Source organism: Syngnathus scovelli, chromosome 8 (genome assembly GCF_024217435.2).
Source record: "Syngnathus scovelli strain Florida chromosome 8, RoL_Ssco_1.2, whole genome shotgun sequence".
In the NCBI taxonomy this organism is placed as follows: domain Eukaryota; kingdom Metazoa; phylum Chordata; class Actinopteri; order Syngnathiformes; family Syngnathidae; genus Syngnathus; species Syngnathus scovelli.
Genome location: NC_090854.1, coordinates 69922 through 96615, shown reverse-complemented (window position 1 = coordinate 96615; position 26694 = coordinate 69922). Strand labels below are relative to the sequence as shown.

The 26694-nt window shown below is 63.9% G+C and overlaps 3 non-coding genes and 2 pseudogenes across 3 annotated transcripts; all 5 read left to right on the top strand.

Moving 5' to 3' along the window:
- Positions 1-3196: 3196 nt before the first annotated feature.
- On the top strand, positions 3197-3315 carry LOC125974265 (5S ribosomal RNA). The gene has a single exon (XR_007483436.1). It is a non-coding gene; the product is annotated as a 5S ribosomal RNA (ribosomal RNA).
- Positions 3316-4187: 872 nt separating this feature from the next.
- LOC125974354 (5S ribosomal RNA) lies at positions 4188-4306 on the top strand (annotated as a pseudogene).
- Positions 4307-17089: 12783 nt separating this feature from the next.
- On the top strand, positions 17090-17208 carry LOC125974252 (5S ribosomal RNA). The gene has a single exon (XR_007483423.1). It is a non-coding gene; the product is annotated as a 5S ribosomal RNA (ribosomal RNA).
- Positions 17209-18082: 874 nt separating this feature from the next.
- LOC125974378 (5S ribosomal RNA) lies at positions 18083-18201 on the top strand (annotated as a pseudogene).
- An 843-nt stretch (positions 18202-19044) lies between these two features.
- On the top strand, positions 19045-19163 carry LOC125974317 (5S ribosomal RNA). Its single transcript, XR_007483488.1, has one exon. It is a non-coding gene; the product is annotated as a 5S ribosomal RNA (ribosomal RNA).
- The last annotated feature ends 7531 nt before the right edge of the window (positions 19164-26694 follow it).

Genomic DNA, 26694 nt, shown 5'->3' with positions numbered 1-26694 from the left:
GTGCCGGGCGGGTGCGCGAGCTCGCCGACCGCTGTAAGTCGAATGAGGCGCCGCGACCACCTCCGCGGTGCTTATAAACAGCCGATCCGCTCGGCGGGGGCTATTTTCGGCCACTTGGCTCGTGCGCACGGCCTCCCGGATGTGCCGGGCGGGTGCGCGAGCTCGCCGGCCGCTGGAAGTCGAATGAGGCGCCGCGACCACCTCCGCGGTGCTTATAAACAGCCGATCCGCTCGGCGGGGGCTATTTTCGGCCACTTGGCTCGTGCGCACGGCCTCCCGGATGTGCCGGGCGGGTGCGCGAGCTCGCCGGAAGTCGAATGAGGCGCCGCGACCACCTCCGCGGTGCTTATAAACAGCCGATCCGCTCGGCGGGGGCTATTTTCGGCCACTTGGCTCGTGCGCACGGCCTCCCGGATGTGCCGGGCGGGTGCGCGAGCTCGCCGGCCGCTGGAAGTCGAATGAGGCGCCGCGACCACCTCCGCGGTGCTTATAAACAGCCGATCCGCTCGGCGGGGGCTATTTTCGGCCACTTGGCTCGTGCGCACGGCCTCCCGGATGTGCCGGGCGGGTGCGCGATCTCGCCGGCCGCTGGAAGTCGAATGAGGCGCCGCGACCACCTCCGCGGTGCTTATAAACAGCCGATCCGCTCGGCGGGGGCTATTTTCGGCCACTTGGCTCGTGCGCACGGCCTCCCGGATGTGCCGGGCGGGTGCGCGAGCTCGCCGGCCGCTGGAAGTCGAATGAGGCGCCGCGACCACCTCCGCGGTGCTTATAAACAGCCGATCCGCTCGGCGGGGGCTATTTTCGGCCACTTGGCTCGTGCGCACAGCCTCCCGGATGTGCCGGGCGGGTGCGCGAGCTCGCCGGCCGCTGGAAGTCGAATGAGGCGCCGCGAACACCTCCGCGGTGCTTATAAACAGCCGATCCGCTCGGCGGGGGCTATTTTCGGCCACTTGGCTCGTGCGCACGGCCTCCCGGATGTGCCGGGCGGGTGCGCGAGCTCGCCGGCCGCTGGAAGTCGAATGAGGCGCCGCGACCACCTCCGCGGTGCTTATAAACAGCCGATCCGCTCGGCGGGGGCTATTTTCGGCCACTTGGCTTGTGCGCACGGCCTCCCGGATGTGCCGGGCGGGTGCGCGAGCTCGCCGGCCGCTGGAAGTCGAATGAGGCGCCGCGACCACCTCCGCGGTGCTTATAAACAGCCGATCCGCTCGGCGGGGGCTATTTTCGGCCACTTGGCTCGTGCGCACGGCCTCCCGGATGTGCCGGGCGGGTGCGCGAGCTCGCCGGCCGCTGGAAGTCGAATGAGGCGCCGCGACCACCTCCGCGGTGCTTATAAACAGCCGATCCGCTCGGCGGGGGCTATTTTCGGCCACTTGGCTCGTGCGCACGGCCTCCCGGATGTGCCGGGCGGGTGCGCGAGCTCGCCGGCCGCTGGAAGTCGAATGAGGCGCCGCGACCACCTCCGCGGTGCTTATAAACAGCCGATCCGCTCGGCGGGGGCTATTTTCGGCCACTTGGCTTGTGCGCACGGCCTCCCGGATGTGCCGGGCGGGTGCGCGAGCTCGCCGGCCGCTGGAAGTCGAATGAGGCGCCGCGACCACCTCCGCGGTGCTTATAAACAGCCGATCCGCTCGGCGGGGGCTATTTTCGGCCACTTGGCTCGTGCGCACGGCCTCCCGGATGTGCCGGGCGGGTGCGCGGGCTCGCCGGCCGCTGGAAGTCGAATGAGGCGCCGCGACCACCTCCTCGGTGCTTATAAACAGCCGATCCGCTCGGCGGGGGCTATTTTCGGCCACTTGGCTCGTGCGCACGGCCTCCCGGATATGCCGGGCGGGTGCGCGAGCTCGCCGGCCGCTGGAAGTCGAATGAGGCGCCGCGACCACCTCCGCGGTGCTTATAAACAGCCGATCCGCTCGGCGGGGGCTATTTTCGGCCACTTGGCTCGTGCGCACGGCCTCCCGGATGTGCCGGGCGGGTGCGCGAGCTCGCCGGCCGCTGGAAGTCGAATGAGGCGCCCGACCACCTCCGCGGTGCTTATAAACAGCCGATCCGCTCGGCGGGGGCTATTTTCGGTCACTTGGCTCGTGCGCACGGCCTCCCGGATGTGCCGGGCGGGTGCGCGAGCTCGCCGGCCGCTGGAAGTCGAATGAGGCGCCGCGACCACCTCCGCGGTGCTTATAAACAGCCGATCCGCTCGGCGGGGGCTATTTTCGGCCACTTGGCTCGTGCGCACGGCCTCCCGGATGTGCCGGGCGGGTGCGCGAGCTCGCCGGCCGCTGGAAGTCGAATGAGGCGCCCGACCACCTCCGCGGTGCTTATAAACAGCCGATCCGCTCGGCGGGGGCTATTTTCGGCCACTTGGCTCGTGCGCACGGCCTCCCGGATGTGCCGGGCGGGTGCGCGAGCTCGCCGGCCGCTGGAAGTCGAATGAGGCGCCGCGACCACCTCCGCGGTGCTTATAAACAGCCGATCCGCTCGGCGGGGGCTATTTTCGGCCACTTGGCTCGTGCGCACGGCCTCCCGGATGTGCCGGGCGGGTGCGCGAGCTCGCCGGCCGCTGGAAGTCCAATGAGGCGCCGCGATCTCCTCCGCGGTGCTTATAAAGTGCCGATCCGCTCGGCTTGGAGCTATTTCCGGCCTCCCGTTGGTGCCGGGCGGCGTGCGCGAGCTCGCCGGCCGCGATCTCCTCCGCGGTGCTTATAAACAGCAGCATGCGCACGGCCTCCCAGAATTTGAACACATTTCGTCAATAAATTTCGCATATTGAATTTTGAAGTTTAATATAATGCAACAATTGAGCTCGACTTATACAAAGGATATATCATAAAATCGTAAATTTCCGTCGAATTTTAGGGGGTCGACTTATACACCGAGTCGACCTGTACACCGGCAAATACGGTAAATACGATTAAATAAAATGATACGACTGGCATAAAAACAAATATAAACCACATAAAAATAAAAGTCACCATTACGTTGAATTATTGGGAGCACCGAGCTTGTTTCTCAGAAACGAGCCGGTCCCATCCAGGCGTAATCGGAGACAATGAAACCCGAAGTGGTTAAGGTTTGTCTTTTAATGCAGGATGCTTGGTCTCCATGTGCCGAAGCAGTTTTGAAGGCTTCATTGGCTCGCTCGCTAGTTTCAGGGGCGATTGTGTCTATAAAATGCAAAATGTTGGGTCACCTCACGGCTTACGGCCATACTACCCTGAGAACGCCCGATCTCGTCCAATCTCGGAAGCTAAGCAGGGTCGGGCCTGGTTAGTACTTGGATGGGAGACCGCCTGGGAATACCAGGTGCAGTAAGCTTTTTCTTTTTCTTATGTGCACTTCAATCGTTTAAGAAGCTATTTTTTACAACACCCATCACGAATGGCATCCGGAAACAACAAGCCTAATTTAAACTCCGACATTGAAACTATAACACGAGTTTGAAAGCTATATTATGTGGTGACATCCACAGCATTGTAGTTAAATTTTTTACCGCTAGAGAGCAGACTATGTACAGTGAGCATGGCTCCCTGTGAACTCAAAGCAGCAGGCTTGACTTGTAAAAGAACCCAACACAACACTTCCATGAAGTAATTGTACTAAGTTCATTTTGTTTTTCCTTATTTAATCACTTCACTGGTTTCTTTTATATCAAACAAATTGTTTTAGGTTATTCACCTGACATGTTGATCCATCAGCTGATAAAGACGCGTCACCATCACATCTGTGACACTCTGATGAAGGTGGAAGAAACCGCCGAAACATGTCAGGTGAATAACCTAAAACAATTTGTTTGATATAAAAGAAACCAGTGAAGTGACTTCCATGAAGTGTTTTTAAACTTTTCAAGGCATTTATTTTGATTCAGCAAAATGCAGGTCGCAACGGCAAATTCGTGCTACCGCATAAAAAGCTGTCAATAACTTTTCATGATAGCCATGTTTCCAGAAAACACCAAAAGCCTTGGAAGAAAGCCTGTTTCGGCCCTGGTTGTAAAAAAAAACAAAAAAAAAAACAAAAGGGAAGGGTGACCGTCCGGGAATACCAGGTGCTGAAAGCCTTTTTTTTTTTTTTTTCCCACGTCAATTGTGAAAGGAAACTTTTACCACAGCCATCAAGTCCCGCCGCTGCTTGGCATGGTTTCAGGGGCGATTGTGTCTATAAAATGAAAAATTCTGAGCGGTCTCACGGCTTACGGCAATACTACCCTGAGAGCGCCCGCTCTCGTCCGACCTCGGAGGCTAAGCAGGGTCGGGCCTGGTTAGTACTTGGATGGGAGACCGCCTGGGAATACCAGTTACCGTAAGCTTTTTTTTTTTTTTTTTTTTTTCTTATGTGCACTTCAATCGTTTAAGCCAAGAACTTTTTACAGCACCCATCACGAATGGCATTCGGAAACTGCAAGCCTAGTTTGAACTCCGACACTGAAACTACAACACGAGTTTAAAACCTACATTGTGTGGCGACAGCCATAGCATTGCAGTTCACGTTTTTACCGCTAGAGGACAGACTATGTACAGTGAATAAAGAGCATGGCTCCCTGTGAACTCAAAGCAGCAGTCTTTACTTGTAAAAGAACCCAGCACAACACATTGCGCTTCCATGTAGTGTTTTTACCTTTTTCATGACATTTATTTTGATACAGCCAAATGCAGGTTTTGTGCACTTCACTTTTCCGTTGGGCATTCGCGTAGAACCCTATTCCAGTTACGGCCAGATTCTTTTAGACTAGTGGTCCCCAACCTTTCTTGCGCCACGGACCGGCTACGCGTCAGAAATATTTTTGCGGACCTGCCTTTATATATATAAATAAACAATAAATCAATATAAATAAATACTACATTTATAATAAGTATATATACCGTATTTGCCGGTGTATTGGTCGACCTTTTTCGATCCAAAATCGACCGAAAAAAATCGACCTCGACTTATACACCGAGTCATAAAATTTAACTTCGTATTCATCGCTTCAAATGTGATGGTAACCAAGGCCGTTTCTCATGCATCTCATTGTGCGTTGCACTTAGAAAATTTGAACCGGGCGGCGTGCGCGAGTGCGCAGCCCGTTGGAAGTCGAATGAGGCGCCGCGACCACCTCCGCGGTGCTTATAAACAGCCGATCCGCTCGGCGGGGGCTATTTTCGGCCACTTGGCTCGTGCGCACGGCCTCCCGGATGTGCCGGGCGGGTGCGCGAGCTCGCCGGCCGCTGGAAGTCGAATGAGGCGCCGCGACCACCTCCGCGGTGCTTATAAACAGCCGATCCGCTCGGCGGGGGCTATTTTCGGCCACTTGGCTCGTGCGCACGGCCTCCCGGATGTGCCGGGCGGGTGCGCGAGCTCGCCGGCCGCTGGAAGTCGAATGAGGCGCCGCGACCACCTCCGCGGTGCTTATAAACAGCCGATCCGCTCGGCGGGGGCTATTTTCGGCCACTTGGCTCGTGCGCACGGCCTCCCGGATGTGCCGGGCGGGTGCGCGAGCTCGCCGGCCGCTGGAAGTCGAATGAGGCGCCGCGACCACCTCCGCGGTGCTTATAAACAGCCGATCCGCTCGGCGGGGGCTATTTTCGGCCACTTGGCTTGTGCGCACGGCCTCCCGGATGTGCCGGGCGGGTGCGCGAGCTCGCCGGCCGCTGGAAGTCGAATGAGGCGCCGCGACCACCTCCGCGGTGCTTATAAACAGCCGATCCGCTCGGCGGGGGCTATTTTCGGCCACTTGGCTCGTGCGCACGGCCTCCCGGATGTGCCGGGCGGGTGCGCGGGCTCGCCGGCCGCTGGAAGTCGAATGAGGCGCCGCGACCACCTCCTCGGTGCTTATAAACAGCCGATCCGCTCGGCGGGGGCTATTTTCGGCCACTTGGCTCGTGCGCACGGCCTCCCGGATATGCCGGGCGGGTGCGCGAGCTCGCCGGCCGCTGGAAGTCGAATGAGGCGCCGCGACCACCTCCGCGGTGCTTATAAACAGCCGATCCGCTCGGCGGGGGCTATTTTCGGCCACTTGGCTCGTGCGCACGGCCTCCCGGATGTGCCGGGCGGGTGCGCGAGCTCGCCGGCCGCTGGAAGTCGAATGAGGCGCCGCGACCACCTCCGCGGTGCTTATAAACAGCCGATCCGCTCGGCGGGGGCTATTTTCGGCCACTTGGCTCGTGCGCACGGCCTCCCGGATGTGCCGGGCGGGTGCGCGAGCTCGCCGGCCGCTTGAAGTCGAATGAGGCGCCGCGACCACCTCCGCGGTGCTTATAAACAGCCGATCCGCTCGGCGGGGGCTATTTTCGGCCACTTGGCTCGTGCGCACGGCCTCCCGGATGTGCCGGGCGGGTGCGCGAGCTCGCCGGCCGCTGGAAGTCGAATGAGGCGCCGCGACCACCTCCGCGGTGCTTATAAACAGCCGATCCGCTCGGCGGGGGCTGTTTTCGGCCACTTGGCTCGTGCGCACGGCCTCCCGGATGTGCCGGGCGGGTGCGCGAGCTCGCCGGCCGCTGGAAGTCGAATGAGGCGCCGCGACCACCTCCGCGGTGCTTATAAACAGCCGATCCGCTCGGCCGGGGCTATTTTCGGCCACTTGGCTCGTGCGCACGGCCTCCCGGATGTGCCGGGCGGGTGCGCGAGCTCGCCGCCCGCCGGAAGTCGAATGAGGCGCCGCGACCACCTCCGCGGTGCTTATAAACAGCCGATCCGCTCGGCGGGGGCTATTTTCGGCCACTTGGCTCGTGCGCACGGCCTCCCGGATGTGCCGGTCGGGTGCGCGAGCTCGCCGGCCGCTGGAAGTCGAATGAGGCGCCGCGACCACCTCCGCGGTGCTTATAAACAGCCGATCCGCTCGGCGGGGGCTATTTTCGGCCACTTGGCTCGTGCGCACGGCCTCCCGGATGTGCCGGGCGGGTGCGCGAGCTCGCTGGCCGCTGGAAGTCGAATGAGGCGCCGCGACCACCTCCGCGGTGCTTATAAACAGCCGATCCGCTCGGCAGGGGCTATTTTCGGCCACTTGGCTCGTGCGCACGGCCTCCCGGATGTGCCGGGCGGGTGCGCGAGCTCGCCGGCCGCTGGAAGTCGAATGAGGCGCCGCGACCACCTCCGCGGTGCTTATAAACAGCCGATCCGCTCGGCGGGGGCTATTTTCGGCCACTTGGCTCGTGCGCACGGCCTCCCGGATGTGGCGGGCGGGTGCGCGAGCTCGCCGGCCGCTGGAAGTCGAATGAGGCGCCGTGACCACCTCCGCGGTGCTTATAAACAGCCGATCCGCTCGGCGGGGGCTATTTTCGGCCACTTGGCTCGTGCGCACGGCCTCCCGGATGTGCCGGGCGGGTGCGCGAGCTCGCCGACCGCTGGAAGTCGAATGAGGCGCCGCGACCACCTCCGCGGTGCTTATAAACAGCCGATCCGCTCGGCGGGGGCTATTTTCGGCCACTTGGCTCGTGCGCACGGCCTCCCGGATGTGCCGGGCGGGTGCGCGAGCTCGCCGGCCGCTGGAAGTCGAATGAGGCGCCGCGACCACCTCCGCGGTGCTTATAAACAGCCGATCCGCTCGGCGGGGGCTATTTTCGGCCACTTGGCTCGTGCGCACGGCCTCCCGGATGTGCCGGGCGGGTGCGCGAGCTCGCCGGAAGTCGAATGAGGCGCCGCGACCACCTCCGCGGTGCTTATAAACAGCCGATCCGCTCGGCGGGGGCTATTTTCGGCCACTTGGCTCGTGCGCACGGCCTCCCGGATGTGCCGGGCGGGTGCGCGAGCTCGCCGGCCGCTGGAAGTCGAATGAGGCGCCGCGACCACCTCCGCGGTGCTTATAAACAGCCGATCCGCTCGGCGGGGGCTATTTTCGGCCACTTGGCTCGTGCGCACGGCCTCCCGGATGTGCCGGGCGGGTGCGCGATCTCGCCGGCCGCTGGAAGTCGAATGAGGCGCCGCGACCACCTCCGCGGTGCTTATAAACCGCCGATCCGCTCGGCGGGGGCTATTTTCGGCCACTTGGCTCGTGCGCACGGCCTCCCGGATGTGCCGGGCGGGTGCGCGAGCTCGCCGGCCGCTGGAAGTCGAATGAGGCGCCGCGACCACCTCCGCGGTGCTTATAAACAGCCGATCCGCTCGGCGGGGGCTATTTTCGGCCACTTGGCTCGTGTGCACGGCCTCCCGGATGTGCCGGGCGGGTGCGCGAGCTCGCCGGCCGCTGGAAGTCGAATGAGGCGCCGCGACCACCTCCGCGGTGCTTATAAACAGCCGATCCGCTCGGCGGGGGCTATTTTCGGCCACTTGGCTCGTGCGCACGGCCTCCCGGATGTGCCGGGCGGGTGCGCGAGCTCGCCGGCCGCTGGAAGTCGAATGAGGCGCCGCGACCACCTCCGCGGTGCTTATAAACAGCCGATCCGCTCGGCGGGGGCTATTTTCGGCCACTTGGCTCGTGCGCACGGCCTCCCGGATGTGCCGGGCGGGTGCGCGAGCTCGCCGACCGCTGTAAGTCGAATGAGGCGCCGCGACCACCTCCGCGGTGCTTATAAACAGCCGATCCGCTCGGCGGGGGCTATTTTCGGCCACTTGGCTCGTGCGCACGGCCTCCCGGATGTGCCGGGCGGGTGCGCGAGCTCGCCGGCCGCTGGAAGTCGAATGAGGCGCCGCGACCACCTCCGCGGTGCTTATAAACAGCCGATCCGCTCGGCGGGGGCTATTTTCGGCCACTTGGCTCGTGCGCACGGCCTCCCGGATGTGCCGGGCGGGTGCGCGAGCTCGCCGGAAGTCGAATGAGGCGCCGCGACCACCTCCGCGGTGCTTATAAACAGCCGATCCGCTCGGCGGGGGCTATTTTCGGCCACTTGGCTCGTGCGCACGGCCTCCCGGATGTGCCGGGCGGGTGCGCGAGCTCGCCGGCCGCTGGAAGTCGAATGAGGCGCCGCGACCACCTCCGCGGTGCTTATAAACAGCCGATCCGCTCGGCGGGGGCTATTTTCGGCCACTTGGCTCGTGCGCACGGCCTCCCGGATGTGCCGGGCGGGTGCGCGATCTCGCCGGCCGCTGGAAGTCGAATGAGGCGCCGCGACCACCTCCGCGGTGCTTATAAACAGCCGATCCGCTCGGCGGGGGCTATTTTCGGCCACTTGGCTCGTGCGCACGGCCTCCCGGATGTGCCGGGCGGGTGCGCGAGCTCGCCGGCCGCTGGAAGTCGAATGAGGCGCCGCGACCACCTCCGCGGTGCTTATAAACAGCCGATCCGCTCGGCGGGGGCTATTTTCGGCCACTTGGCTCGTGCGCACGGCCTCCCGGATGTGCCGGGCGGGTGCGCGAGCTCGCCGGCCGCTGGAAGTCGAATGAGGCGCCGCGACCACCTCCGCGGTGCTTATAAACAGCCGATCCGCTCGGCGGGGGCTATTTTCGGCCACTTGGCTTGTGCGCACGGCCTCCCGGATGTGCCGGGCGGGTGCGCGAGCTCGCCGGCCGCTGGAAGTCGAATGAGGCGCCGCGACCACCTCCGCGGTGCTTATAAACAGCCGATCCGCTCGGCGGGGGCTATTTTCGGCCACTTGGCTCGTGCGCACGGCCTCCCGGATGTGCCGGGCGGGTGCGCGGGCTCGCCGGCCGCTGGAAGTCGAATGAGGCGCCGCGACCACCTCCTCGGTGCTTATAAACAGCCGATCCGCTCGGCGGGGGCTATTTTCGGCCACTTGGCTCGTGCGCACGGCCTCCCGGATATGCCGGGCGGGTGCGCGAGCTCGCCGGCCGCTGGAAGTCGAATGAGGCGCCGCGACCACCTCCGCGGTGCTTATAAACAGCCGATCCGCTCGGCGGGGGCTATTTTCGGCCACTTGGCTCGTGCGCACGGCCTCCCGGATGTGCCGGGCGGGTGCGCGAGCTCGCCGGCCGCTGGAAGTCGAATGAGGCGCCGTGACCACCTCCGCGGTGCTTATAAACAGCCGATCCGCTCGGCGGGGGCTATTTTCGGCCACTTGGCTCGTGCGCACGGCCTCCCGGATGTGCCGGGCGGGTGCGCGAGCTCGCCGCCCGCTGGAAGTCGAATGAGGCGCCGCGACCACCTCCGCGGTGCTTATAAACAGCCGATCCGCTCGGCGGGGGCTATTTTCGGCCACTTGGCTTGTGCGCACGGCCTCCCGGATGTGCCGGGCGGGTGCGCGAGCTCGCCGACCGCTGTAAGTCGAATGAGGCGCCGCGACCACCTCCGCGGTGCTTATAAACAGCCGATCCGCTCGGCGGGGGCTATTTTCGGCCACTTGGCTCGTGCGCACGGCCTCCCGGATGTGCCGGGCGGGTGCGCGAGCTCGCCGGCCGCTGGAAGTCGAATGAGGCGCCGCGACCACCTCCGCGGTGCTTATAAACAGCCGATCCGCTCGGCGGGGGCTATTTTCGGCCACTTGGCTCGTGCGCACGGCCTCCCGGATGTGCCGGGCGGGTGCGCGAGCTCGCCGGCCGCTGGAAGTCGAATGAGGCGCCGCGACCACCTCCGCGGTGCTTATAAACAGCCGATCCGCTCGGCGGGGGCTATTTTCGGCCACTTGGCTCGTGCGCACGGCCTCCCGGATGTGCCGGGCGGGTGCGCGAGCTCGCCGGCCGCTGGAAGTCGAATGAGGCGCCGCGACCACCTCCGCGGTGCTTATAAACAGCCGATCCGCTCGGCGGGGGCTATTTTCGGCCACTTGGCTCGTGCGCACGGCCTCCCGGATGTGCCGGGCGGGTGCGCGAGCTCGCCGGCCGCTGGAAGTCGAATGAGGCGCCGCGACCACCTCCGCGGTGCTTATAAACAGCCGATCCGCTCGGCGGGGGCTATTTTCGGCCACTTGGCTCGTGCGCACGGCCTCCCGGATGTGCCGGGCGGGTGCGCGAGCTCGCCGGCCGCTGGAAGTCGAATGAGGCGCCGCGACCACCTCCGCGGTGCTTATAAACAGCCGATCCGCTCGGCGGGGGCTATTTTCGGCCACTTGGCTTGTGCGCACGGCCTCCCGGATGTGCCGGGCGGGTGCGCGAGCTCGCCGGCCGCTGGAAGTCGAATGAGGCGCCGCGACCACCTCCGCGGTGCTTATAAACAGCCGATCCGCTCGGCGGGGGCTATTTTCGGCCACTTGGCTCGTGCGCACGGCCTCCCGGATGTGCCGGGCGGGTGCGCGGGCTCGCCGGCCGCTGGAAGTCGAATGAGGCGCCGCGACCACCTCCTCGGTGCTTATAAACAGCCGATCCGCTCGGCGGGGGCTATTTTCGGCCACTTGGCTCGTGCGCACGGCCTCCCGGATATGCCGGGCGGGTGCGCGAGCTCGCCGGCCGCTGGAAGTCGAATGAGGCGCCGCGACCACCTCCGCGGTGCTTATAAACAGCCGATCCGCTCGGCGGGGGCTATTTTCGGCCACTTGGCTCGTGCGCACGGCCTCCCGGATGTGCCGGGCGGGTGCGCGAGCTCGCCGGCCGCTCGAAGTCGAATGAGGCGCCGCGACCACCTCCGCGGTGCTTATAAACAGCCGATCCGCTCGGCGGGGGCTATTTTCGGCCACTTGGCTCGTGCGCACGGCCTCCCGGATGTGCCGGGCGGGTGCGCGAGCTCGCCGGCCGCTGGAAGTCGAATGAGGCGCCGCGACCACCTCCGCGGTGCTTATAAACAGCCGATCCGCTCGGCGGGGGCTATTTTCGGCCACTTGGCTCGTGCGCACGGCCTCCCGGATGTGCCGGGCGGGTGCGCGAGCTCGCCGGAAGTCGAATGAGGCGCCGCGACCACCTCCGCGGTGCTTATAAACAGCCGATCCGCTCGGCGGGGGCTATTTTCGGCCACTTGGCTCGTGCGCACGGCCTCCCGGATGTGCCGGGCGGGTGCGCGAGCTCGCCGGCCGCTGGAAGTCGAATGAGGCGCCGCGACCACCTCCGCGGTGCTTATAAACAGCCGATCCGCTCGGCGGGGGCTATTTTCGGCCACTTGGCTCGTGCGCACGGCCTCCCGGATGTGCCGGGCGGGTGCGCGATCTCGCCGGCCGCTGGAAGTCGAATGAGGCGCCGCGACCACCTCCGCGGTGCTTATAAACCGCCGATCCGCTCGGCGGGGGCTATTTTCGGCCACTTGGCTCGTGCGCACGGCCTCCCGGATGTGCCGGGCGGGTGCGCGAGCTCGCCGGCCGCTGGAAGTCGAATGAGGCGCCGCGACCACCTCCGCGGTCCTTATAAACAGCCGATCCGCTCGGCGGGGGCTATTTTCGGCCACTTGGCTCGTGTGCACGGCCTCCCGGATGTGCCGGGCGGGTGCGCGAGCTCGCCGGCCGCTGGAAGTCGAATGAGGCGCCGCGACCACCTCCGCGGTGCTTATAAACAGCCGATCCGCTCGGCGGGGGCTATTTTCGGCCACTTGGCTCGTGCGCACGGCCTCCCGGATGTGCCGGGCGGGTGCGCGAGCTCGCCGGCCGCTGGAAGTCGAATGAGGCGCCGCGACCACCTCCGCGGTGCTTATAAACAGCCGATCCGCTCGGCGGGGGCTATTTTCGGCCACTTGGCTCGTGCGCACGGCCTCCCGGATGTGCCGGGCGGGTGCGCGAGCTCGCCGACCGCTGTAAGTCGAATGAGGCGCCGCGACCACCTCCGCGGTGCTTATAAACAGCCGATCCGCTCGGCGGGGGCTATTTTCGGCCACTTGGCTCGTGCGCACGGCCTCCCGGATGTGCCGGGCGGGTGCGCGAGCTCGCCGGCCGCTGGAAGTCGAATGAGGCGCCGCGACCACCTCCGCGGTGCTTATAAACAGCCGATCCGCTCGGCGGGGGCTATTTTCGGCCACTTGGCTCGTGCGCACGGCCTCCCGGATGTGCCGGGCGGGTGCGCGAGCTCGCCGGAAGTCGAATGAGGCGCCGCGACCACCTCCGCGGTGCTTATAAACAGCCGATCCGCTCGGCGGGGGCTATTTTCGGCCACTTGGCTCGTGCGCACGGCCTCCCGGATGTGCCGGGCGGGTGCGCGAGCTCGCCGGCCGCTGGAAGTCGAATGAGGCGCCGCGACCACCTCCGCGGTGCTTATAAACAGCCGATCCGCTCGGCGGGGGCTATTTTCGGCCACTTGGCTCGTGCGCACGGCCTCCCGGATGTGCCGGGCGGGTGCGCGATCTCGCCGGCCGCTGGAAGTCGAATGAGGCGCCGCGACCACCTCCGCGGTGCTTATAAACAGCCGATCCGCTCGGCGGGGGCTATTTTCGGCCACTTGGCTCGTGCGCACGGCCTCCCGGATGTGCCGGGCGGGTGCGCGAGCTCGCCGGCCGCTGGAAGTCGAATGAGGCGCCGCGACCACCTCCGCGGTGCTTATAAACAGCCGATCCGCTCGGCGGGGGCTATTTTCGGCCACTTGGCTCGTGCGCACAGCCTCCCGGATGTGCCGGGCGGGTGCGCGAGCTCGCCGGCCGCTGGAAGTCGAATGAGGCGCCGCGAACACCTCCGCGGTGCTTATAAACAGCCGATCCGCTCGGCGGGGGCTATTTTCGGCCACTTGGCTCGTGCGCACGGCCTCCCGGATGTGCCGGGCGGGTGCGCGAGCTCGCCGGCCGCTGGAAGTCGAATGAGGCGCCGCGACCACCTCCGCGGTGCTTATAAACAGCCGATCCGCTCGGCGGGGGCTATTTTCGGCCACTTGGCTTGTGCGCACGGCCTCCCGGATGTGCCGGGCGGGTGCGCGAGCTCGCCGGCCGCTGGAAGTCGAATGAGGCGCCGCGACCACCTCCGCGGTGCTTATAAACAGCCGATCCGCTCGGCGGGGGCTATTTTCGGCCACTTGGCTCGTGCGCACGGCCTCCCGGATGTGCCGGGCGGGTGCGCGAGCTCGCCGGCCGCTGGAAGTCGAATGAGGCGCCGCGACCACCTCCGCGGTGCTTATAAACAGCCGATCCGCTCGGCGGGGGCTATTTTCGGCCACTTGGCTCGTGCGCACGGCCTCCCGGATGTGCCGGGCGGGTGCGCGAGCTCGCCGGCCGCTGGAAGTCGAATGAGGCGCCGCGACCACCTCCGCGGTGCTTATAAACAGCCGATCCGCTCGGCGGGGGCTATTTTCGGCCACTTGGCTTGTGCGCACGGCCTCCCGGATGTGCCGGGCGGGTGCGCGAGCTCGCCGGCCGCTGGAAGTCGAATGAGGCGCCGCGACCACCTCCGCGGTGCTTATAAACAGCCGATCCGCTCGGCGGGGGCTATTTTCGGCCACTTGGCTCGTGCGCACGGCCTCCCGGATGTGCCGGGCGGGTGCGCGGGCTCGCCGGCCGCTGGAAGTCGAATGAGGCGCCGCGACCACCTCCTCGGTGCTTATAAACAGCCGATCCGCTCGGCGGGGGCTATTTTCGGCCACTTGGCTCGTGCGCACGGCCTCCCGGATATGCCGGGCGGGTGCGCGAGCTCGCCGGCCGCTGGAAGTCGAATGAGGCGCCGCGACCACCTCCGCGGTGCTTATAAACAGCCGATCCGCTCGGCGGGGGCTATTTTCGGCCACTTGGCTCGTGCGCACGGCCTCCCGGATGTGCCGGGCGGGTGCGCGAGCTCGCCGGCCGCTGGAAGTCGAATGAGGCGCCGCGACCACCTCCGCGGTGCTTATAAACAGCCGATCCGCTCGGCGGGGGCTATTTTCGGCCACTTGGCTTGTGCGCACGGCCTCCCGGATGTGCCGGGCGGGTGCGCGAGCTCGCCGGCCGCTGGAAGTCGAATGAGGCGCCGCGACCACCTCCGCGGTGCTTATAAACAGCCGATCCGCTCGGCGGGGGCTATTTTCGGCCACTTGGCTCGTGCGCACGGCCTCCCGGATGTGCCGGGCGGGTGCGCGGGCTCGCCGGCCGCTGGAAGTCGAATGAGGCGCCGCGACCACCTCCTCGGTGCTTATAAACAGCCGATCCGCTCGGCGGGGGCTATTTTCGGCCACTTGGCTCGTGCGCACGGCCTCCCGGATATGCCGGGCGGGTGCGCGAGCTCGCCGGCCGCTGGAAGTCGAATGAGGCGCCGCGACCACCTCCGCGGTGCTTATAAACAGCCGATCCGCTCGGCGGGGGCTATTTTCGGCCACTTGGCTCGTGCGCACGGCCTCCCGGATGTGCCGGGCGGGTGCGCGAGCTCGCCGGCCGCTGGAAGTCGAATGAGGCGCCGCGACCACCTCCGCGGTGCTTATAAACAGCCGATCCGCTCGGCGGGGGCTATTTTCGGCCACTTGGCTCGTGCGCACGGCCTCCCGGATGTGCCGGGCGGGTGCGCGAGCTCGCCGGCCGCTGGAAGTCGAATGAGGCGCCGCGACCACCTCCGCGGTGCTTATAAACAGCCGATCCGCTCGGCGGGGGCTATTTTCGGCCACTTGGCTCGTGCGCACGGCCTCCCGGATGTGCCGGGCGGGTGCGCGAGCTCGCCGGCCGCTGGAAGTCGAATGAGGCGCCGCGACCACCTCCGCGGTGCTTATAAACAGCCGATCCGCTCGGCGGGGGCTATTTTCGGCCACTTGGCTCGTGCGCACGGCCTCCCGGATGTGCCGGGCGGGTGCGCGGGCTCGCCGGCCGCTGGAAGTCGAATGAGGCGCCGCGACCACCTCCGCGGTGCTTATAAACAGCCGATCCGCTCGGCGGGGGCTATTTTCGGCCACTTGGCTCGTGCGCACGGCCTCCCGGATGTGCCGGGCGGGTGCGCGAGCTCGCCGGCCGCTGGAAGTCGAATGAGGCGCCGCGACCACCTCCGCGGTGCTTATAAACAGCCGATCCGCTCGGCGGGGGCTATTTTCGGTCACTTGGCTCGTGCGCACGGCCTCCTTGATGTGCCGGGCGGGTGCGCGAGCTCGCCGGCCGCTGGAAGTCGAATGAGGCGCCGCGACCACCTCCGCGGTGCTTATAAACAGCCGATCCGCTCGGCGGGGGCTATTTTCGGCCACTTGGCTCGTGCGCACGGCCTCCCGGATGTGCCGGGCGGGTGCGCGAGCTCGCCGGCCGCTGGAAGTCGAATGAGGCGCCCGACCACCTCCGCGGTGCTTATAAACAGCCGATCCGCTCGGCGGGGGCTATTTTCGGTCACTTGGCTCGTGCGCACGGCCTCCCGGATGTGCCGGGCGGGTGCGCGAGCTCGCCGGCCGCTGGAAGTCGAATGAGGCGCCGCGACCACCTCCGCGGTGCTTATAAACAGCCGATCCGCTCGGCGGGGGCTATTTTCGGCCACTTGGCTCGTGCGCACGGCCTCCCGCATGTGCCGGGCGGGTGCGCGAGCTCGCCGGCCGCTGGAAGTCGAATGAGGCGCCGCGACCACCTCCGCGGTGCTTATAAACAGCCGATCCGCTCGGCGGGGGCTATTTTCGGCCACTTGGCTCGTGCGCACGGCCTCCCGGATGTGCCGGGCGGGTGCGCGAGCTCGCCGGCCGCTGGAAGTCGAATGAGGCGCCGCGACCACCTCCGCGGTGCTTATAAACAGCCGATCCGCTCGGCGGGGGCTATTTTCGGCCACTTGGCTCGTGCGCACGGCCTCCCGGATGTGCCGGGCGGGTGCGCGAGCTCGCCGGCCGCTGGAAGTCCAATGAGGCGCCGCGATCTCCTCCGCGGTGCTTATAAAGTGCCGATCCGCTCGGCTTGGAGCTATTTCCGGCCTCCCGTTGGTGCCGGGCGGCGTGCGCGAGCTCGCCGGCCGCGATCTCCTCCGCGGTGCTTATAAACAGCAGCATGCGCACGGCCTCCCAGAATTTGAACACATTTCGTCAATAAATTTCGCATATTGAATTTTGAAGTTTAATATAATGCAACAATTGAGCTCGACTTATACAAAGGATATATCATAAAATCGTAAATTTCCGTCGAATTTTAGGGGGTCGACTTATACACCGAGTCGACCTGTACACCGGCAAATACGGTAAATACGATTAAATAAAATGATACGACTGGCATAAAAACAAATATAAACCACATAAAAATAAAAGTCACCATTACGTTGAATTATTGGGAGCACCGAGCTTGTTTCTCAGAAACGAGCCGGTCCCATCCAGGCGTAATCGGAGACAATGAAACCCGAAGTGGTTAAGGTTTGTCTTTTAATGCAGGATGCTTGGTCTCCATGTGCCGAAGCAGTTTTGAAGGCTTCATTGGCTCGCTCGCGTTTCAGGGGCGATTGTGTCTATAAAATGCAAAATGTTGGGTCACCTCACGGCTTACGGCCATACTACCCTGAGAACGCCCGATCTCGTCCAATCTCGGAAGCTAAGCAGGGTCGGGCCTGGTTAGTACTTGGATGGGAGACCGCCTGGGAATACCAGGTGCTGTAAGCTTTTTCTTTTTCTTATGTGCACTTCAATCGTTTAAGAAGCTATTTTTTACAACACCCATCACGAATGGCATCCGGAAACAGCAAGCCTAATTTAAACTCCGACATTGAAACTATAACACGAGTTTGAAAGCTATATTATGTGGTGACATCCACAGCATTGTAGTTAAATTTTTTACCGCTAGAGAGCAGACTATGTACAGTGAGCATGGCTCCCTGTGAACTCAAAGCAGCAGGCTTGACTTGTAAAAGAACCCAACACAACACTTCCATGAAGTAATTGTACTAAGTTCATTTTGTTTTTCCTTATTTAATCACTTCACTGGTTTCTTTTATATCAAACAAATTGTTTTAGGTTATTCACCTGACATGTTGATCCATCAGCTGATAAAGACGCGTCACCATCACATCTGTGACACTCTGATGAAGGCGGAAGAAACCGCCGAAACATGTCAGGTGAATAACCTAAAACAATTTGTTTGATATAAAAGAAACCAGTGAAGTGACTTCCATGAAGTGTTTTTAAACTTTTCAAGGCATTTATTTTGATTCAGCAAAATGCAGGTCGCAACGGCAAATTCGTGCTACCGCATAAAAAGCTGTCAATAACTTTTCATGATAGCCATGTTTCCAGAAAACACCAAAAGCCTTGGAAGAAAGCCTGTTTCGGCCCTGGTTGTAAAAAAAACAAAAAAAAAAACAAAAGGGAAGGGTGACCGTCCGGGAATACCAGGTGCTGAAAGCCTTTTTTTTTTTTTTTTTTTCCCACGTCAATTGTGAAAGGAAACTTTTACCACAGCCATCAAGTCCCGCCGCTGCTTGGCATGGTTTCAGGGGCGATTGTGTCTATAAAATGAAAAATTCTGAGCGGTCTCACGGCTTACGGCAATACTACCCTGAGAGCGCCCGCTCTCGTCCGACCTCGGAGGCTAAGCAGGGTCGGGCCTGGTTAGTACTTGGATGGGAGACCGCCTGGGAATACCATTTACCGTAAGCTTTTTTTTTTTTTTTTTTTTTCTTATGTGCACTTCAATCGTTTAAGCCAAGAACTTTTTACAGCACCCATCACGAATGGCATTCGGAAACTGCAAGCCTAGTTTGAACTCCGACACTGAAACTACAACACGAGTTTAAAACCTACATTGTGTGGCGACAGCCATAGCATTGCAGTTCACGTTTTTACCGCTAGAGGACAGACTATGTACAGTGAATAAAGAGCATGGCTCCCTGTGAACTCAAAGCAGCAGTCTTTACTTGTAAAAGAACCCAGCACAACACATTGCGCTTCCATGTAGTGTTTTTACCTTTTTCATGACATTTATTTTGATACAGCCAAATGCAGGTTTTGTGCACTTCACTTTTCCGTTGGGCATTCGCGTAGAACCCTATTCCAGTTACGGCCAGATTCTTTTAGACTAGTGGTCCCCAAACTTTCTTGCGCCACGGACCGGCTACGCGTCAGAAATATTTTTGCGGACCTGCCTTTATATATATAAATAAACAATAAATCTATATAAATAAATACTACATTTATAATAAATATATATAAATAGGATTAAATAAAATGATACGACTGGCATAAAAACAAATATAAACCACATAAAAATAAAAGTCACCATTACGTTGAATTATTGGGAGCACCGAGCTTGTTTCTCAGAAACGAGCCGGTCCCATCCAGGCGTAATCGGAGACAATGAAACCCGAAGTGGTTAAGGTTTGTCTTTTAATGCAGGATGCTTGGTCTCCATGTGCCGAAGCAGTTTTGAAGGCTTCATTGGCTTGCTCGCTAGTTTCAGGGGCGATTGTGTCTATAAAATGCAAAATGTTGGGTCACCTCACGGCTTACGGCCATACTACCCTGAGAACGCCTGATCTCGTCTTATCTCGGAAGCTAAGCAGGGTCGGGCCTGGTTAGTACTTGGATGGGAGACTGCCTGGGAATACCAGGTGCTGTAAGCTTTTTCTTTTTCTTATGTGCACTTCAAGCTCTTTTTTTTTTTTTTTTTTTCTTCTTATGTGCACTTCAATCGTTTAAGCCAAGACCTTTTTACAACACCCATCACGAATGGCATTCGGAAACTGCAAGCCTAGTTTGAACTCCGACACTGAAACTACAACAAGAGTTCAAAACCTCTATGTACAGTGAATAAAGAGCATGGCTCCCTGTGAACTCAAAGCAGCAGTCTTTACTTGTAAAAGAACCCAGCACAACACATTGCGCTTCCATGTAGTGTTTTTACCTTTTTCATGACATTTATTTTGATACAGCCAAATGCAGGTTTTGTGCACTTCACTTTTCCGTTGGGCATTCGCGTAGAACCCTATTCCAGTTACGGCCAGATTCTTTTAGACTAGTGGTCCCCAACCTTTCTTGCGCCACGGACCGGCTACGCGTCAGAAATATTTTTGCGGACCTGCCTTTATATATATAAATAAACAATAAATCAATATAAATAAATACTACATTTATAATAAGTATATATACCGTATTTGCCGGTGTATTGGTCGACCTTTTTCGATCCAAAATCGACCGAAAAAAATCGACCTCGACTTATACACCGAGTCATAAAATTTAACTTCGTATTCATCGCTTCAAATGTGATGGTAACCAAGGCCGTTTCTCATGCATCTCATTGTGCGTTGCACTTAGAAAATTTGAACCGGGCGGCGTGCGCGAGTGCGCGGCCCGCTGGAAGTCGAATGAGGCGCCGCGACCACCTCCGCGGTGTTTATAAACCGCCGATCCGCTCGGCGGGGGCTATTTTCGGCCACTTGGCTCGTGCGCACGGCCTCCCGGATGTGCCGGGCGGGTGCGCGATCTCGCCGGCCGCTGGAAGTCGAATGAGGCGCCGCGACCACCTCCGCGGTGCTTATAAACAGCCGATCCGCTCGGCGGGGGCTATTTTCGGCCACTTGGCTCGTGCGCACGGCCTCCCGGATGTGCCGGGCGGGTGCGCGAGCTCGCCGGCCGCTGGAAGTCGAATGAGGCGCCGCGACCACCTCCGCGGTGCTTATAAACAGCCGATCCGCTCGGCGGGGGCTATTTTCGGCCACTTGGCTCGTGCGCACGGCCTCCCGGATGTGCCGGGCGGGTGCGCGAGCTCGCCGGCCGCTGGAAGTCGAATGAGGCGCCGCGACCACCTCCGCGGTGCTTATAAACAGCCGATCCGCTCGGCGGGGGCTATTTTCGGCCACTTGGCTCGTGCGCACGGCCTCCCGGATGTGCCGGGCGGGTGCGCGAGCTCGCCGACCGCTGTAAGTCGAATGAGGCGCCGCGACCACCTCCGCGGTGCTTATAAACAGCCGATCCGCTCGGCGGGGGCTATTTTCGGCCACTTGGCTCGTGCGCACGGCCTCCCGGATGTGCCGGGCGGGTGCGCGAGCTCGCCGGCCGCTGGAAGTCGAATGAGGCGCCGCGACCACCTCCGCGGTGCTTATAAACAGCCGATCCGCTCGGCGGGGGCTATTTTCGGCCACTTGGCTCGTGCGCACGGCCTCCCGGATGTGCCGGGCGGGTGCGCGAGCTCGCCGCCCGCCGGAAGTCGAATGAGGCGCCGCGACCACCTCCGCGGTGCTTATAAACAGCCGATCCGCTCGGCGGGGGCTATTTTCGGCCACTTGGCTCGTGCGCACGGCCTCCCGGATGTGCCGGGCGGGTGCGCGAGCTCGCCGGCCGCTGGAAGTCGAATGAGGCGCCGCGACCACCTCCGCGGTGCTTATAAACAGCCGATCCGCTCGGCGGGGGCTATTTTCGGCCACTTGGCTCGTGCGCACGGCCTCCCGGATGTGCCGGGCGGGTGCGCGATCTCGCCGGCCGCTGGAAGTCGAATGAGGCGCCGCGACCACCTCCGCGGTGCTTATAAACAGCCGATCCGCTCGGCGGGGGCTATTTTCGGCCACTTGGCTCGTGCGCACGGCCTCCCGGATGTGCCGGGCGGGTGCGCGAGCTCGCCGGCCGTTGGAAGTCGAATGAGGCGCCGCGACCACCTCCGCGGTGCTTATAAACAGCCGATCCGCTCGGCGGGGGCTATTTTCGGCCACTTGGCTCGTGCGCACGGCCTCCCGGATGTGCCGGGCGGGTGCGCGAGCTCGCCGACCGCTGTAAGTCGAATGAGGCGCCGCGACCACCTCCGCGGTGCTTATAAACAGCCGATCCGCTCGGCGGGGGCTATTTTCGGCCACTTGGCTCGTGCGCACGGCCTCCCGGATGTGCCGGGCGGGTGCGCGAGCTCGCCGGCCGCTGGAAGTCGAATGAGGCGCCGCGACCACCTCCGCGGTGCTTATAAACAGCCGATCCGCTCGGCGGGGGCTATTTTCGGCCACTTGGCTCGTGCGCACGGCCTCCCGGATGTGCCGGGCGGGTGCGCGAGCTCGCCGGAAGTCGAATGAGGCGCCGCGACCACCTCCGCGGTGCTTATAAACAGCCGATCCGCTCGGCGGGGGCTATTTTCGGCCACTTGGCTCGTGCGCACGGCCTCCCGGATGTGCCGGGCGGGTGCGCGAGCTCGCCGGCCGCTGGAAGTCGAATGAGGCGCCGCGACCACCTCCGCGGTGCTTATAAACAGCCGATCCGCTCGGCGGGGGCTATTTTCGGCCACTTGGCTCGTGCGCACGGCCTCCCGGATGTGCCGGGCGGGTGCGCGATCTCGCCGGCCGCTGGAAGTCGAATGAGGCGCCGCGACCACCTCCGCGGTGCTTATAAACAGCCGATCCGCTCGGCGGGGGCTATTTTCGGCCACTTGGCTCGTGCGCACGGCCTCCCGGATGTGCCGGGCGGGTGCGCGAGCTCGCCGGCCGCTGGAAGTCGAATGAGGCGCCGCGACCACCTCCGCGGTGCTTATAAACAGCCGATCCGCTCGGCGGGGGCTATTTTCGGCCACTTGGCTCGTGCGCACAGCCTCCCGGATGTGCCGGGCGGGTGCGCGAGCTCGCCGGCCGCTGGAAGTCGAATGAGGCGCCGCGAACACCTCCGCGGTGCTTATAAACAGCCGATCCGCTCGGCGGGGGCTATTTTCGGCCACTTGGCTCGTGCGCACGGCCTCCCGGATGTGCCGGGCGGGTGCGCGAGCTCGCCGGCCGCTGGAAGTCGAATGAGGCGCCGCGACCACCTCCGCGGTGCTTATAAACAGCCGATCCGCTCGGCGGGGGCTATTTTCGGCCACTTGGCTTGTGCGCACGGCCTCCCGGATGTGCCGGGCGGGTGCGCGAGCTCGCCGGCCGCTGGAAGTCGAATGAGGCGCCGCGACCACCTCCGCTGTGCTTATAAACAGCCGATCCGCTCGGCGGGGGCTATTTTCGGCCACTTGGCTCGTGCGCACGGCCTCCCGGATGTGCCGGGCGGGTGCGCGAGCTCGCCGGCCGCTGGAAGTCGAATGAGGCGCCGCGACCACCTCCGCGGTGCTTATAAACAGCCGATCCGCTCGGCGGGGGCTATTTTCGGCCACTTGGCTCGTGCGCACGGCCTCCCGGATGTGCCGGGCGGGTGCGCGAGCTCGCCGGCCGCTGGAAATCGAATGAGGCGCCGCGACCACCTCCGCGGTGCTTATAAACAGCCGATCCGCTCGGCGGGGGCTATTTTCGGCCACTTGGCTTGTGCGCACGGCCTCCCGGATGTGCCGGGCGGGTGCGCGAGCTCGCCGGCCGCTGGAAGTCGAATGAGGCGCCGCGACCACCTCCGCGGTGCTTATAAACAGCCGATCCGCTCGGCGGGGGCTATTTTCGGCCACTTGGCTCGTGCGCACGGCCTCCCGGATGTGCCGGGCGGGTGCGCGGGCTCGCCGGCCGCTGGAAGTCGAATGAGGCGCCGCGACCACCTCCTCGGTGCTTATAAACAGCCGATCCGCTCGGCGGGGGCTATTTTCGGCCACTTGGCTCGTGCGCACGGCCTCCCGGATATGCCGGGCGGGTGCGCGAGCTCGCCGGCCGCTGGAAGTCGAATGAGGCGCCGCGACCACCTCCGCGGTGCTTATAAACAGCCGATCCGCTCGGCGGGGGCTATTTTCGGCCACTTGGCTCGTGCGCACGGCCTCCCGGATGTGCCGGGCGGGTGCGCGAGCTCGCCGGCCGCTGGAAGTCGAATGAGGCGCCCGACCACCTCCGCGGTGCTTATAAACAGCCGATCCGCTCGGCGGGGGCTATTTTCGGTCACTTGGCTCGTGCGCACGGCCTCCCGGATGTGCCGGGCGGGTGCGCGAGCTCGCCGGCCGCTGGAAGTCGAATGAGGCGCCGCGACCACCTCCGCGGTGCTTATAAACAGCCGATCCGCTCGGCGGGGGCTATTTTCGGCCACTTGGCTCGTGCGCACGGCCTCCCGGATGTGCCGGGCGGGTGCGCGAGCTCGCCGGCCGCTGGAAGTCGAATGAGGCGCCGCGACCACCTCCGCGGTGCTTATAAACAGCCGATCCGCTCGGCGGGGGCTATTTTCGGCCACTTGGCTTGTGCGCACGGCCTCCCGGATGTGCCGGGCGGGTGCGCGAGCTCGCCGACCGCTGTAAGTCGAATGAGGCGCCGCGACCACCTCCGCGGTGCTTATAAACAGCCGATCCGCTCGGCGGGGGCTATTTTCGGCCACTTGGCTCGTGCGCACGGCCTCCCGGATGTGCCGGGCGGGTGCGCGAGCTCGCCGGCCGCTGGAAGTCGAATGAGGCGCCGCGACCACCTCCGCGGTGCTTATAAACAGCCGATCCGCTCGGCGGGGGCTATTTTCGGCCACTTGGCTCGTGCGCACGGCCTCCCGGATGTGCCGGGCGGGTGCGCGAGCTCGCCGGCCGCTGGAAGTCGAATGAGGCGCCGCGACCACCTCCGCGGTGCTTATAAACAGCCGATCCGCTCGGCGGGGGCTATTTTCGGCCACTTGGCTCGTGCGCACGGCCTCCCGGATGTGCCGGGCGGGTGCGCGAGCTCGCCGGCCGCTGGAAGTCGAATGAGGCGCCGCGACCACCTCCGCGGTGCTTATAAACAGCCGATCCGCTCGGCGGGGGCTATTTTCGGCCACTTGGCTCGTGCGCACGGCCTCCCGGATGTGCCGGGCGGGTGCGCGAGCTCGCCGGCCGCTGGAAGTCGAATGAGGCGCCGCGACCACCTCCGCGGTGCTTATAAACAGCCGATCCGCTCGGCGGGGGCTATTTTCGGCCACTTGGCTCGTGCGCACGGCCTCCCGGATGTGCCGGGCGGGTGCGCGAGCTCGCCGGCCGCTGGAAGTCGAATGAGGCGCCGCGACCACCTCCGCGGTGCTTATAAACAGCCGATCCGCTCGGCGGGGGCTATTTTCGGCCACTTGGCTTGTGCGCACGGCCTCCCGGATGTGCCGGGCGGGTGCGCGAGCTCGCCGGCCGCTGGAAGTCGAATGAGGCGCCGCGACCACCTCCGCGGTGCTTATAAACAGCCGATCCGCTCGGCGGGGGCTATTTTCGGCCACTTGGCTCGTGCGCACGGCCTCCCGGATGTGCCGGGCGGGTGCGCGGGCTCGCCGGCCGCTGGAAGTCGAATGAGGCGCCGCGACCACCTCCTCGGTGCTTATAAACAGCCGATCCGCTCGGCGGGGGCTATTTTCGGCCACTTGGCTCGTGCGCACGGCCTCCCGGATATGCCGGGCGGGTGCGCGAGCTCGCCGGCCGCTGGAAGTCGAATGAGGCGCCGCGACCACCTCCGCGGTGCTTATAAACAGCCGATCCGCTCGGCGGGGGCTATTTTCGGCCACTTGGCTCGTGCGCACGGCCTCCCGGATGTGCCGGGCGGGTGCGCGAGCTCGCCGGCCGCTGGAAGTCGAATGAGGCGCCGCGACCACCTCCGCGGTGCTTATAAACAGCCGATCCGCTCGGCGGGGGCTATTTTCGGCCACTTGGCTCGTGCGCACGGCCTCCCGGATGTGCCGGGCGGGTGCGCGAGCTCGCCGGCCGCTTGAAGTCGAATGAGGCGCCGCGACCACCTCCGCGGTGCTTATAAACAGCCGATCCGCTCGGCGGGGGCTATTTTCGGCCACTTGGCTCGTGCGCACGGCCTCCCGGATGTGCCGGGCGGGTGCGCGAGCTCGCCGGCCGCTGGAAGTCGAATGAGGCGCCGCGACCACCTCCGCGGTGCTTATAAACAGCCGATCCGCTCGGCGGGGGCTGTTTTCGGCCACTTGGCTCGTGCGCACGGCCTCCCGGATGTGCCGGGCGGGTGCGCGAGCTCGCCGGCCGCTGGAAGTCGAATGAGGCGCCGCGACCACCTCCGCGGTGCTTATAAACAGCCGATCCGCTCGGCCGGGGCTATTTTCGGCCACTTGGCTCGTGCGCACGGCCTCCCGGATGTGCCGGGCGGGTGCGCGAGCTCGCCGCCCGCCGGAAGTCGAATGAGGCGCCGCGACCACCTCCGCGGTGCTTATAAACAGCCGATCCGCTCGGCGGGGGCTATTTTCGGCCACTTGGCTCGTGCGCACGGCCTCCCGGATGTGCCGGTCGGGTGCGCGAGCTCGCCGGCCGCTGGAAGTCGAATGAGGCGCCGCGACCACCTCCGCGGTGCTTATAAACAGCCGATCCGCTCGGCGGGGGCTATTTTCGGCCACTTGGCTCGTGCGCACGGCCTCCCGGATGTGCCGGGCGGGTGCGCGAGCTCGCTGGCCGCTGGAAGTCGAATGAGGCGCCGCGACCACCTCCGCGGTGCTTATAAACAGCCGATCCGCTCGGCAGGGGCTATTTTCGGCCACTTGGCTCGTGCGCACGGCCTCCCGGATGTGCCGGGCGGGTGCGCGAGCTCGCCGGCCGCTGGAAGTCGAATGAGGCGCCGCGACCACCTCCGCGGTGCTTATAAACAGCCGATCCGCTCGGCGGGGGCTATTTTCGGCCACTTGGCTCGTGCGCACGGCCTCCCGGATGTGCCGGGCGGGTGCGCGAGCTCGCCGGCCGCTGGAAGTCGAATGAGGCGCCGCGACCACCTCCGCGGTGCTTATAAACAGCCGATCCGCTCGGCGGGGGCTATTTTCGGCCACTTGGCTCGTGCGCACGGCCTCCCGGATGTGCCGGGCGGGTGCGCGAGCTCGCCGACCGCTGGAAGTCGAATGAGGCGCCGCGACCACCTCCGCGGTGCTTATAAACAGCCGATCCGCTCGGCGGGGGCTATTTTCGGCCACTTGGCTCGTGCGCACGGCCTCCCGGATGTGCCGGGCGGGTGCGCGAGCTCGCCGGCCGCTGGAAGTCGAATGAGGCGCCGCGACCACCTCCGCGGTGCTTATAAACAGCCGATCCGCTCGGCGGGGGCTATTTTCGGCCACTTGGCTCGTGCGCACGGCCTCCCGGATGTGCCGGGCGGGTGCGCGAGCTCGCCGGCCGCTGGAAGTCGAATGAGGCGCCGCGACCACCTCCGCGGTGCTTATAAACAGCCGATCCGCTCGGCGGGGGCTATTTTCGGCCACTTGGCTCGTGCGCACGGCCTCCCGGATGTGCCGGGCGGGTGCGCGAGCTCGCCGGCCGCTGGAAGTCCAATGAGGCGCCGCGATCTCCTCCGCGGTGCT